General features: G+C 36.4%; 1 protein-coding gene across 1 annotated transcript in view; it reads right to left on the reverse strand.

The window, feature by feature from the left end:
• Positions 1-14,047, reverse strand: part of TENM1 (teneurin transmembrane protein 1) — a 911,501-nt gene that overhangs the window by 748,671 nt on the left and 148,783 nt on the right. The window contains exon 3 of the mRNA XM_061409574.1: positions 5,766-5,795. The gene's annotated coding sequence lies outside the window, so the exon portion shown is untranslated. The remainder of the gene's footprint in view (positions 1-5,765; positions 5,796-14,047) is intronic.

Below are 14,047 nucleotides of genomic sequence, written 5' to 3' on the forward strand. Positions count from 1 at the left end.
TGCCTGGAGAATCCCATGGACAGAGGAGCCTGACAGGCTATGGTCCATAGGGTCACAGAGAGTCAGACATGACTGAAGCAACTTAGCAGTTTTATTTCTGGTTCTAATCACTTTAAGTGGTCTCTTGTTTGGTGTTTAGTTGGTTGGTTTAAACTCAGGTCCATTTTTTACAACATTAGTTCAATTTGGTAGAAATTTACACTATCCCTCTTTAAAGAGCTGCCTCTTAGCATAGGAAATATCAGGACAAGCAAAAAAGGAACTTGGAGCCAAAATTCTATGCTTGAGAGAGAAGGTCAGAAGCCCTAAAAGACCACAGAAGAGGAGTGAACCTGCTATTGCTATGAATTTCCTTCCCCAAGTAGGGTTTCTTCAAATTAGAATAGCTCCTTCTAGTTTTTGATTCAACTTACATATTTGAACCTAAATGTGTCATTTACTTAAAGGCAGAAATATCTCACATAAGGAAAAACTAAAAGGCCCAAACATAACCGTATTTATAGATGTAGGATTTAAGGCATAAATGCTTCCTTTTCAGTGGCTTTTGAATGGAATTTTCTCAGAAAGAGAAATGGCAGCCCAGGGAGGGTGGGATGGATTGGGTGATTGGGATTGGCATATATACACCACTATGTAGAAAACAGAAAACTAATGAGAACCTACTGCACAGCACAGGGAGCTGTACCCAGCGCTCTGTGATGACCTAAATGGGAAGGAAATCCAAAAAAGAGAGGGTGTATATATGTGGCTGAGTCATTGTACTGTACAGTAGAAACTAACACAACATTGTAAGGCAATTTAAAAAAAAAGAAAAGAAATGACAACTCAGAGACCAATGTTCACTTCTCACCATAACAGAACATTGGTTTACAGAGATACACACCAAATGTTAACAGCTCATTCTTGCCTCAACACCCCCCAAAGAAAGGGTTCATTTTCCTGAGACTACAAGTCAACAAGTCTGGGGGAAAATCCAATCTCATAAAAACATCCAATGACATGAACAATTCCCCAAGCATCTTAGAGCATTTATTCCCAAAATAACATTGCTGTTCAAACAGATTTCAGTTTATCATGTTGGAGCCTTCTGGGTAAGGCACATTTTGCCAGAGACTCTAGGGTAAATAATTTGAAATGCTATTTGTTGACAGGGAAGGGGAAATATATATAGTCTATTTAATGAAAGATTTTCCTATTGCTTCCCTGTATTTTAAAAATCATTCATCTCTGCTCATCACCTCTTGGGTTCCAGTTGATCTATTGTTATCACTTACCTGTGCTTTCAGTAACTCAAGTTCAGTCATCAAAAGGAATTGCTATTCAAAGACTGGTGAGGCAGGCAAACTTCTATCATGTCTAATCTAGGTAGCAGGCCAGAGCTTTCTTGATGCTGCCAAAGTTTGAAATGGATTCTCTAGGTGGTTGTTTCCTGTTTTGGTTTTGTTTTTCACTTCAGAAAGAGATGGCTTTTGTTTTCAGACTTATATCAAAGAAACTGACTTCAGGCTCCCATTCAACCTTTATACTTTTCCTTCTCATCCTGCCTTCCCTTTTTTGAGAGAATAAAAGTTGCCTTTGAAATATCCTTTAATTTTCTATAAGTTCCAGCGAAAAGTTGATTCAGAATTGATATGCAGTGCTAAGGAAGACATATGTCCAAAGGAGAGTAAGAATTAACGTTTTAGTACCACACACTAAAATATGCACTCTGGATTTACATTATTGAGCAACGAAAGACAAACTAATAATAAGCCACTGACCTGGAAATAATCACAATTGCTATGTGATACAGTGAGAATTAGAAGTTGACCTGGGGAAAGCAAGGAAGAATGAAAAGAAATATTGATAGCAATGTTTAGAATTTTCACCTAGGATGAATGGTTGCCACAGTGCCTCTCTCTTCGCACTTCAACCCCAATTATTCCTGCTCACTGTTCTGCTCCATGACAGATATGGAAAATATCCAGAAAAAAAACTTAATTATTAGAATAAGGGACAACAACAAAAAAAGATTCTTCAGTCAAGAAAGAGAAAGGTTGAAAAGAAAAGGATATGATGGAATCTAACAAAAGAAGTTACGGATTGAATGAATCACTTTTCCAGAATGAAACTGATAAATGAGGTTTATGACCAATGAAATAAAATACTACTTTATATATCATTTGTACAGTATTTGTTTCAAATATGTTAAATCTATGGGAAAGGTATATGAACAAGATATTAAACAACCTCGAGTTCATGTTTCAGCTGGGTAAATACATAAAACCTAAACATGATAAAAATATTATAAATAATTTAAAAGAGTTATGGGTTATGAGTATAAGGATATATTAGGGGACTTCTCTGGCTATCCACTGGTTAAAACTCTGTGTTTCCAATGCAGGAGGTGTGGGTTCAATATGCAGTCAGAAAACTAACATCACACATACAGCATGGCTGAAAAATAAAATTTAAAAAAAGATGTGGGGACTGCTCTGGTGGTACAGTGAATAAGAATCCACCTGCCAGTGCAGGGGACACAGGCTCTATCCTTGGTCTGGAAAGATCCCATATGATGCAAAGCAACTAAACCCGTGCACCACAACTATTGAGTCCACACTCTAGAGCCGCTGCTCCACAAGAGAAGCTACCGGGCAATGAGAAGCCTATGTGCCACAATGAAGAGTAGCCCTCACTTGCCCCAACTAGAGAAAGTGCTAACAAGGGTGGAATGGGCTGCGTCAGCAGTTCTCCAGATGATCTCACTTAGTGGAACACTGTAGAAGGGATTCAAATATTATATGGATACATATATGGGGGTATTATATAAATATATGTATAAGGAGATAGCATAGAATATATATGAGGATATGATATATATCCTCAGTCCTGAATATCCATTGGAAGGACTGATGCTGAAGCTGAAACTCCAATACTTTGGCCACCTGATGCAAAGAACTGACTCACTGGAAAAGACCCTGATGCTGAGAAAGAGTGAAGGCAGGAGGAGAAGGGGAAGACAGAGGATGAGATGGTTGGATGGCATCACCAGTTCGATGGACACGAGTTTAAGCAAGCTCCGGGAGTTGGTGATGGACAGGGAAGCCTGGCATGCTGCAGTCCATAGGGTCACAAAGACTCGGACATGACTGAGTGACTGAACTGACTGACTGACTGATTTTATTTTTTTATTTTTATTTTTTGACTGATTTTATATATATGTGTGCATATATATATATACACACATATATACATATATATTATGGATATATAGAAGGGGAGGTATTGGAATAGATAACTTTTCAGATGCCTTCTAAGTGGGATTCTACTCACCCTTCCACAAGAGAGCTCTTCAAATAGATGGAAGATAGATCTATCTCCTGCACAGTTTGTGGGATCTTATTTCCCCAACCTAGGGATTGAATCCAGGCCATAGCTGTGACAGCACTAAGTCCTAACCACTGGACCAGGAGAGAATTCCCTCAACCTTAATATTTTAAATCTCCTTATCCATTTTGCAGAATATGTCTTAAACTTACACAATCTTATATAATCTCAATAAAGCTGGGTAAAAAAACAGTAACTCCACCTTTACCTTTCTGGCTGATCTCTTCCAGATGCCATCATGTAGTCAGCCCACGTTCCTAACCAAATCTGGCACTGAAAGCTGAGTGTACTAATTCCCCCCAGAACCAACCAGATTCCCATGTTACTAATCAGGATTTTATGTACAGTAAAACCTTAATTAACTGAAGCCCAACTAATGAAACATTTTATTTCATGTTCTATACTCAACTTTTATGAGAAAAAGGAAGATGGTGATTAAGTGAGTGGGCATCTTGAATGTATGAATACTTAAAGAAAAACAAACTAATCTCCTAAGAAATGGTCTGGTCCTATTCATCACAAGCTCTTACTTTTTCTGTACAATAAGGACTGATTTCATAATTATGAACTTGAGACCCTGAAAAAATATTCCAAATACTAAAGTAAAACTCAATTATGTTCACTAAGGTAGCAAAATGGACTACAGTTTTACAAAATGTTTTAACCACAAAGACTGAAATAAAAGATAGCTGTACTACTTAATTTTTTAAAAGCCTCAATTAACATCCCTTTCCCTAAGTATCTAGTTAATCAGATACTTAGGGAAATGGATTTTCTATATTACAGAACCATATCCTTCACTACCACATGTGAAGGGAAAGGGAATATTTCATTTTCACTTCTACACCTACTACTGATGTGACACCCAGGTGTTCAATAAATATTTCTTAAGTGAAGTAATAATATACAAGTATTACTACTACTACTATTATTAGCCTGCCTCAGCAGCCACATTGTCTTTTTCATCTTCAAAAAATTGCTAGCTCTGTAGTCATATATTGCTGTCATGTCATACAACTAAGGTACATACAATTATAAATAAGGTACATATGGTATTATGTGCATTAATCATATTAGACTATAAGATATTAAAACCAAAAGGGAACCTGAAGGTCATCTAATTTAACCATAAAACTTTACAGAGGTGGAAACTATGGTTCAGAGAACTCAAGTGACTTGTTAAAGGTCATACAGCTTGTTAGTGATATCAGTAGGACTGAAACATTGGCTTTTCTTTCTCTTTTCTTTCCCTATTACAAACTGGCCCTGCATTCTTTAAAGTAAAGGATGAAACAGGTCTACATTTTTTGTGTGCTGAAACAAGAAGTTGCTCAGACTTGTCATTCCATTTTGATACTACAGCACTCAGGCACAAAGAAGGCTGGCTTTTCTCTACTTTATGAGAAGGATGTCTTGTGTATATACTTTGTATCCTTGCTACTCTAAATTCAATCTGATGATGTTTTAAGAGACAATAAAAGACAGAATAATGCATCATAAATTTATCTTTTAGTGGCAGTAATGCAGGAATTGCCATCTCCTATTATATGGCAGTAATTTATAAGAGTACCTGTTGGGCACCAAGACATGAAGAGTTGTTTTGTGTTACACACTAGTATCTTTTCACTTTCTTTTTAAAGAAATTGTAATTCTTGGTAAATTAGTTGCCCACACAGGGACTGTCATGAAGCAAGGTTTGGGGCTGCAGTATCCAAAGTCCGAGGGGCTGTAATGAACAAAATATGTTCAAAGTCTAGGGAAGAAACTGCAAGGCAACACTGGAAAGCATTCCATCTCTAGCAGAAGCTTCCATGCCACCTTGATTTTATATCTCATTTGGTATTGACAATTATGAATGTTACATTTTGTTCATAATGTTAGGTAATGCCTTTTTATGATAAAGGGGGAGGTTTTTGGTCATTTGCCTTATGAACACATTGAGAGATTAGCTCTAGAAAGAAGCCTCAAAAACTATATATAGTCTGGAACGGGATGCTAAAATCTAACCTAGACAATAAAAAAAGAGTTTCTCATGGCAAAGAAGCCTCAATAAGAATTCATGAGATGATAGTCTACAAGAGTGTGAAGTATTTCAGAATGTACTCTGTGTATCACTTTGAGACACAAAACAAGAGGCAGAAAAACCAGTGTGCTGTGTGCTGACAATCCTCTAAACACTCAATAATCTTTGTGTATACAGAGGGAAATTTTAATGGAAAGAAACCTGATAACTTCTGAAAATATTAAGAAAAGTCATAATGACCAAAATAATCCCATTTCTTCAGTCTCTGCACTGTAGTATCTATTGTCTTTGCGAAAATGGAACACATTGATGAAGAAGAGATTAAAAGCATTCTAAAACTTAATGGATGATCAACTCAAAAATATCATATACTTACTTTGCTGTTACAGCCAATCATAAAGTGTACCTGAAAAAATAAAAATGCAATTTCAATTTCCTTGATCTTTTATGTTTATATTATTAAAAATAATAGCATAGCTTTTAAATTTATACATCAGAATGGTCATTTGAGGAAAAATTGGCTTTCACAACTGCAATCCTTTATAGGCCCCCTTTTTTTCACTTTTATAATGGTGATTAAAATTCAAGACAGGAGTTACCCACAATGTTTTTCATCTCTGTATCTGTTGATTTTCAACACTGGTTTTTCTGAGTCATTGTAGCTATAAACAGTCATCATTTTCAAAATAAATCACAGTATGGATAGCGGGCAGGAGGGACCAGTGCCTGCAAGGTTTCTATTCAGTCTACTTCACTTCAAGGTCTACTTAGTGCATTTTTACTTCATTAATCAATGGTCAAATACTTAATAAGTTCCTTCCAAGTCAAAGAACATCACTCACCAGTCCCCGTCATTGCAGAGCTGAGTTATAGCAGATTATTGCCACAAGAGATTACTGAGATGCTTGACAAACTAGCTTATAATGTTTCATTCTTACTCTGTCAGGTAAAATTTAGCTGAATTAGGATTGACATCAAAGGCATTTCTGAAAAGGTCATGATCTTATCACATTGCTTAGATTAAGCACTGTAAGGATTTGCTTCAGGTTGAGTAGGAAATCTTTAAAATTCTAGACAACTTTCAGAAGACATGTGGACATTTCTCCCTCAGCAACCTCAGTGAATTTGTTGGAAAGCCATAATGTTGACAGGGCTGCTTATTTAATTAACTCATAAGACTGGAAGGTAGTATAGTCAGTGCTTCTTCCATGATTCCAGAGCAGCCAGAGAAAAGACAGCCAGTTGGATCACCATTTTTTTTTTTTTTTTTAACCAGCACATCACAGCTCTATCTTTACTTTACCTGTTCTGAAGCTAGTCACTCTGGGCCTGACTCCTCAAGGCTGGCTCTTCTAGCCTACTTGCTCAGACATAAAACTGATCTTACTGTGTAAGTTCCTGCTTAGACAGCTGTCACATCACATCACACCCCAACCCACCTGTATCACATCCTATCACCAAAGCTCTTCCAAACTCAGTCTCTAAATAGTTTGGATCAGTACCAGCCAGCCAACAAACTGTCTCTATCACCCGGGGACTCTATCACTCAAACCTCTTCATTCTTAACTCATCACCAGCATGTGTCAGCCATGCACAACCAGTCTTCCGTCTGATTGCAACAGTTTTTTATCTGACAATATCCCCTAGTACAGACACTATAAGGGGCTTCCCTGGTGGCTCAGTGGTAAAGAATCTGCCTGCAGTGCAGGCATGGGTTTGATGCCCAGGTTAGGAAGATCCCCTGGAGGAGGGCATGGACACCCACTCCAGTTTTCTTGCCTGGAGAATCCCATGGACAGAGGGTCCTGGTGGGCTACAATGCATGGGGTCACAAAGAGTCAGACATGACTTAGTGATTAAACAACAACAGACTCCCTACTCTCATGAGCAACACTCATTACATCAGGCCTATTTCTCACCACACGTCACTACTCACCCTACTTCTTCATCCTTCCTTTTTCCCTTCCCCATTATCTAGCCAAAGCCTATCCATCACCCACCATCAAAAGTCCCTTTCTTCAGAAGGCCTTCCCTGATTGCTTCAACAATGATGAAAGCTATTATATTATGTTTAGCATATATTACTTGACACTTTGAATCTGTTAGTTTAATTGAGGTATAATTTACATACTATAGAATGCACCCATTTAAAATGTACAATTTAATGATTTTTAGTTAACTTACTGAATTGTGCAACCATCACCACAAACCAATTTTACAATACTTAATTACGCCCCAAATATCCATTAGCAGTCACTCTCTGTTCTCATCCCCAGTCCCTGACAACAGCTAGTCTATTATTTATCTCTAAAGATTTGCCTTTTCTGAATATTACTTATGAATGGAATCATATGATATGTGGTCCTTTGCATCTGGCTTCTTTCACTTAGCATAACATTTTTGAGATTTATCCATGTTATAGCATGTATCAGAATTTCATTCTGTTTTATGGCTGAATAAGATTCCATTGTATGGGTATTTTACATTTTACTTATCCATTCAACAGTTAGATATTTGGGTTGTGCCTGCTTTGGGGCTATTAGTAATAACACTGTTACAAATATTCAGGTGTGTTTTGTGAGCATATGTTTTTATTATTCTTATGTCTATACATAGGAGTAGGTCATATGGTAAATTTTTCCAATTTGGTAAATTTATGTTTAATTTTTTTTAGATAACACCTTAAAATCTGCCCATTTAAAGTATTATACAAGTCAATACATTTTAATATATTCACAGAGTTGTGCAGCCGTCACAACTTCTGGATGTTTTCACTACCTCAAAAAGTCCCATACCATCACATCCATTATTTACAATCTTCACAGGACCCACGCAAATATTGATATCGAAAGTGAAAGTTGCTCGGTCGTGTCTGACTCTTTGTGACCCCATGGACTGTAGCCCGCCAGGCTCCTCTGTCCATGGAATTCTCCAGGCAAGAATACAGGAGTGGGTTGCCATGCCCTTCTTCAAGGGATCTTCCCAACCCAGGGACTGGATCTGGGTCTCCTGTATTGCAGGAAAATTCTTTACCATCTGAGCCACCAGGGGAGCCCCAAGTATTGATAATACACCCCTAGTTTTACAGATAAAGAAAGAGAAGATCAGCAAAGCCACACACCCACTAAATATCATAGCCTGCATGAGAATCCAATCTGTATGACTTGATAACTCACAATATTTCCACATTACCATATAGTCACTAATCCTCTTCTTTGAGATCACTCTAGGATATTCATTTGATTTCCTGTTTATGTCTCTCATTTAGTAATTAATTATGAACTTCCTTATCTATGTCTTACACTTCAAAAATAATGCCTTGTATCTACGATCAAACCTTAAGTTTATGAAGAACAAGAAGCACATACAGTAGCCCCCAACCATCCTTGGCGTTGGGGGAGAGATATGTTCCAAAAGCCCAAGTGGATGCCTGAAATCTCAAATAATACCAAGCCCTATATATAGACAGATAGTTAGATAGTATTGAATATATATTGATTATATATATATTCAATACTTTTACCCTATATGTATATATATTCAATACTTTTTTCTTATACATACATACCTATGATAAAGTTTAAATTATAAATTAGTACAGTAAGTGATTAAAACAATAATAATCAAATACAAAAATTATAACAACATACTTTAATAAAATTTATGGTAATGTGATATCTCAAAATAGGTTACTGTACAGATTTAATGTCTTTTTCATCTTAACTAAGCACTAAACATGCACTGTGGCCATAACATTATCAGTTTGAGGTGCAATAGCAAAACTAGCACTAATTTATTTCCCCTTCTTCAATTTCCTAAAGAGGTTTGTTCTTACCACAGATCTTAGCAACCTCAGTAAGTAATTTTTTTTCCCTTCCTTATGAAGTCAAGAACTTTCTCCTTTTCACTTAAAGGAAGCACTTTAAGTATTCTCTTTGGCATAACAGAATTGCCAGCATCACTCCTCTTGTGCTTTGAGGCCATTATTAAGTAAAATAAGGGTTACCTCTCAATCAATACCCAAGGTGGCTACTAAAAGGCTGCCCAGTGCTCTGGACAAACTCATGACTCACCTCCAGGCAGGATGGAGTGGACAACATGAGATTTCATAATGCTACTCAGAACAGCATGTAATTTAAATCATGAATTGTTTATTTCTGGAATTTTCCATTTATTATTTTCAGACCACAATTGCCTGCAGGTAACTGAAACCATAGGTAAGGTGGAACAACTTACTATACTTTCTTTGCCTTCTCCTCAGTCCCAAGAAGTACTCAGTGAAAGTTATTCTTTAATATTAACCTAAATTTGTACTCATATTAAGGTCAATTTTCAGTCTTTTCCTTTAGTGTCAATATAGCACCAGCAGCTGAAGTCCCATATTTTAGTCACTTCACCCCATAACTACCTTTACGAAGAATTGCTCCAGCAACATGTACTTAGTCTGCACTGTGCAGTCTTTTAGATCTTCATGTTTTACCTGAATTTGGACTTGTCCTGAAGGTGCTGCTGTAAATATGTAGACCCTGTCTTCCCAATTTGATAACAAGCTTCTCATGGACAAATACTATGTCTTTTTGCTTGGGATCCCCTCTGACAACCAGCATAGTGATGAATAAACAACATGTTTCCAATAAATGCTTCTTCCAGTGTTTGAATACTATCATCATCTCTCATGATGATACCCGCCCCTGCTCTGGAAGAATGGAACCTGACATTCTTCCACATGCTTAGGCTGCTATAATTACTGTGTGCCTTTGGAAAAATTACTGCCCAGCCCTGGGCCTTTGTTTTGCCATCTGTAGCATGGGTATTGTTTGGAATGAGAAAAATCTCAGTGGTGTTTCCCACTTCTGAGCTATCTGTTCAATGTGCTTACTAGAAGTTCTCAGTCATACATTCAATAGTTTAAGTATTCAATCATTTTTGCTTTGATAAGAATAAGTGAAGTGAAGTGAAGTCACTCAGTCATGTCCGACTCTGTGACCCCATGGACTGTAGCCTATCAGGCTCCTCTGTCCATGGGATTTTCCAGGTAAGAGTGCTGGAGTGGGGTGCCATTTCCTCTCCATGATATGAATAAAGTGCTTACTAAAAACTCTTACTACCTTTCTACATTCATTTTTATTAACCTGGGCCAGTTTTTACTTCTTTGTGGCAAAATAAGCATGTAATATCTTTCATTCAACTTCAGATACTTTGGTATACTTATCACACTTTAAAATTGCAAAAATCTTTTCTCATGTCTAACGTTTTTCCTTCAAAGGATGACCTGCTCTCCTGGATTCCCTTCTTAGACACGTCCTATAGCAACTTTCCTACTTCATTACATTTGTATTTGCATTTTTCTTTTCTGCTAGTTTTTTTTCTTTAGAAAAAACTGAGACAGAAATAAGACTTGGATATCAAATGCTGTTGTATTTCAAAAGAAATGGAGCATTTTCTCATTAACTGTTAGAAAAATGAGCATAAAATTTGATAAGGATTAAAATAATTGGAAGAAACTGGAAGTTTTCCAAAATTTTCATCCAGAGAAACCATTTAAACAGACTATTTTATTTTTAAACAGCACCTTACCTTTATATATAGTCTTGTACCTAAACTAGCACGTTAATTTCAAAATGTTATTAGATAACATTTATACAGTTAATAATAGATCTTGTTGCCATGGAACCTTAACCGAATTTTCTAGCTCTGAGAGTTGATTTTTCAGCAATTAAGCCCTTAGCTCTACTGTTTCATTAACAGATTTTTTATATGAATGTAATTATTTGGATGAGGATATTGAAAACATTTCCTAGTTTGCAAATGATACTCAAATTGGAAGAAAAGCAAATGATGAAGGAACTGTAATTGAAACCTTAAAGATGCATATTATTCAGGTGACTGAATCAACATAAGGCAAAATATATTCCTATACTAAGGATACTTGGGAATAAAGTACAATCAAGATTTTCCTACTCTCTGATCTATCACCATCTCCACATCTACCTTGACCAAGTCTGCCACTCAACACACACCTCATAAGAATAATAATTGAAGTGATCAGGAGAGAAAGGAAACACTCTTGAAATTACTGGCCCCAGGTAAAGTAGAACTAGGAGATTTTTACTGGTTTAATAATCTGCCAATGGCAAGACTATAAGTCAACCAAAAGAATCCAGTTTATAGCCAAGATGTTCATTATAGTACAACTGGACTTGAACCAACAGTATTGATCATTCTCTTTCTGTTCAGGACCACTGCTTTACTAATTAAAATGTGATCACTAGCCCAAGTGTTGAAACAGATGGAGAAACACAATGTTTTCACATCTGGATTATTCTCATTGAGTGGAAAATCAGAAATGCATTATCATAACTTATACCTATGAGGAAAAAGAGGACAAATCCTGGGGCATGATAACAGAGGACACGTCATCTTCGGTTGGCAGTAACTAAAGATTTGTAGGAAATGATCAACTTATGTAGTTCTGGAGGCAAGAACTCCCAGGAAATGACAGAGGATGAAGTCTTTTACAAAGAAGCTTCAGATTTACATTTAGAGAGAGAGTCTATTTTACAAATGTGGGTTCTGAATTCAAACTTGTCACATGTTTAGTGAGAAGCAGAATTGTTATGTGAACTCAATTCAGCTGTTTTAACCAAGAATCATATCTCAAATTTAGGAATAAGCCAAAGGAGTATATGTAATTAGTGAGTAATAAGTGTGACTCCTATTTGAGTGGCCTGAAACTTGTTACTAAATTTCTATGAGTTTCAGTTTTTTAATTCATATAATTAATGTGAACAATAAGAGATAGTGTCTAACATAGTAAAATAGGTACTTGATAAATAGGATTATTATAATTAGTATTAATTATTAGTGAGAAAATATGTTTTCCATTTACCCCACCTCATTACTTGCTTATTGATGGCAGTGTTTCCTAATTGCAGTCTCTATTTTTTTTTTTTTTTATAATTTACTTCATGGTAGTTGTATCTGCAAACCAAATCCATTGTGACGATGGCAAACATAGAGAAATAGCAATGCATTGAAGGTAATAAACAGAACATAAAAGATATTGCTCCCATAATGAAAATGTATTTGTAGTCTAGCTGGGGAGATACAACATAAGCACTGATATGAAATGGTTTACCATCTAACATCATTAATAAGATTATCCACAATATTTGAAAAGCTTAGTAAATGTTCACAAGCACACTGGCTGGTTTTAAAGTATTAACTATTACTTGCAGCTCTATAAATTAAGGACTATTATTATTCCCATTTCACAGATGAAGAAACCGACACCAGAACCTTAAATTGGTTCTCCAATGTCACACAGGTAATAAGTGCCAACAGGAGGATTCAAATCGATCTCTAAAGGCCATGAGCTTAAACACTTCACTATACTGCTCTCATATCTATCAATCATGTACAGAAAAAATTCCTAAAGGGCTGTGGATGGAAAACTAAATGATTTCAAACAAGAAAGAAAGACTGGACAATATACAAAGATAATAAATGCCTCTAAAGTAATGGAATAAAATTCCATGTTTCATTCATTAAAAGGGTGGGTCATGTTGAAAAGGCCAAGATATCCGATGATAATCAGTGGCATCAGAGTATACTATTTCAATCTCCATTTATCAGAGGCCTTTCTTGAGGAAGGACTATTTTTGTAATAAAATATGCTGGTCATATTGGAACAATATATTTGAAAGCCACAATTTTTATCTCAATAATCATAATGAAAATCTTTCTGTATATTGCAAGTATTTCTGATAAACAATATGCAATTTATTTTGAATGATTTTTCATCTTGTCCAAATTTTATTTCTAATAGTGGCTTATGTTCTGCCACAAACATTTCTCAGATAAACTTCTTTTAGTTGTGAGAACACTTTCTTGGCTGCAATATTTCTCCATTGTCCTATCCATTCAAACAGGTTACAATAAAAATCCTATTATGTGATTTTTCATGGGATTGAGAAAAGAAAACATCACGAAGAGGAAAATGATAAAAGGAAGATATATTGCTCCATGGAGACTTTCCTCAGGAGCTTTCTCTGTAGCTGACAGCTGTGCATTTACATCTGTTTCAGGACAACATGGAGGCAGTAAGGGATCACGTGCAGGCTTTCTGTTTTGGTAATCCCAGTTTCCCACCATGAAATGCTCTCCTTACACTGCTGTAATGTAAAAGAACCACCTGAGGCTGAGATGAGAAGCAGGGATAATCATGTGAAGCATGCCTCACTTATTTGAGACTCAGATCACTGATTGCCCCAGCCCTGTGTTTTCTAGTGTTTTCCAGGTAGGTTTCCTAGCTCAACACTACTCAAAGTTTGGTTCATGGAAAGCAGCACCAATATTAGCATCACCTGGAAGCTTGTTAGAACTACAGAATCTCAAGCCCCACCCCAGATCTACTGAATGGAGATCTGCATGTTAACAAAATCCCATGGTGATTCCTGAGCACCTTCAAGTCTGAGAATCACTGCTCTAGAGATGGTAAGATGCCCAGTTAAAGAAAATATTTTCTTTCTCTCTGAGGTAACTGAGAGGGGACATATGAAAAGACCCTGACCAACAAACAATGAAAAATTAAAGGATCAACTTAAGAAAAAAATTTAAAGTACAAATCCAGATATATTTACCAAGCATTGACCTGCT

The sequence above is a fragment of the Bos javanicus genome, chromosome X, assembly GCF_032452875.1.
Source record: "Bos javanicus breed banteng chromosome X, ARS-OSU_banteng_1.0, whole genome shotgun sequence".
In the NCBI taxonomy this organism is placed as follows: domain Eukaryota; kingdom Metazoa; phylum Chordata; class Mammalia; order Artiodactyla; family Bovidae; genus Bos; species Bos javanicus.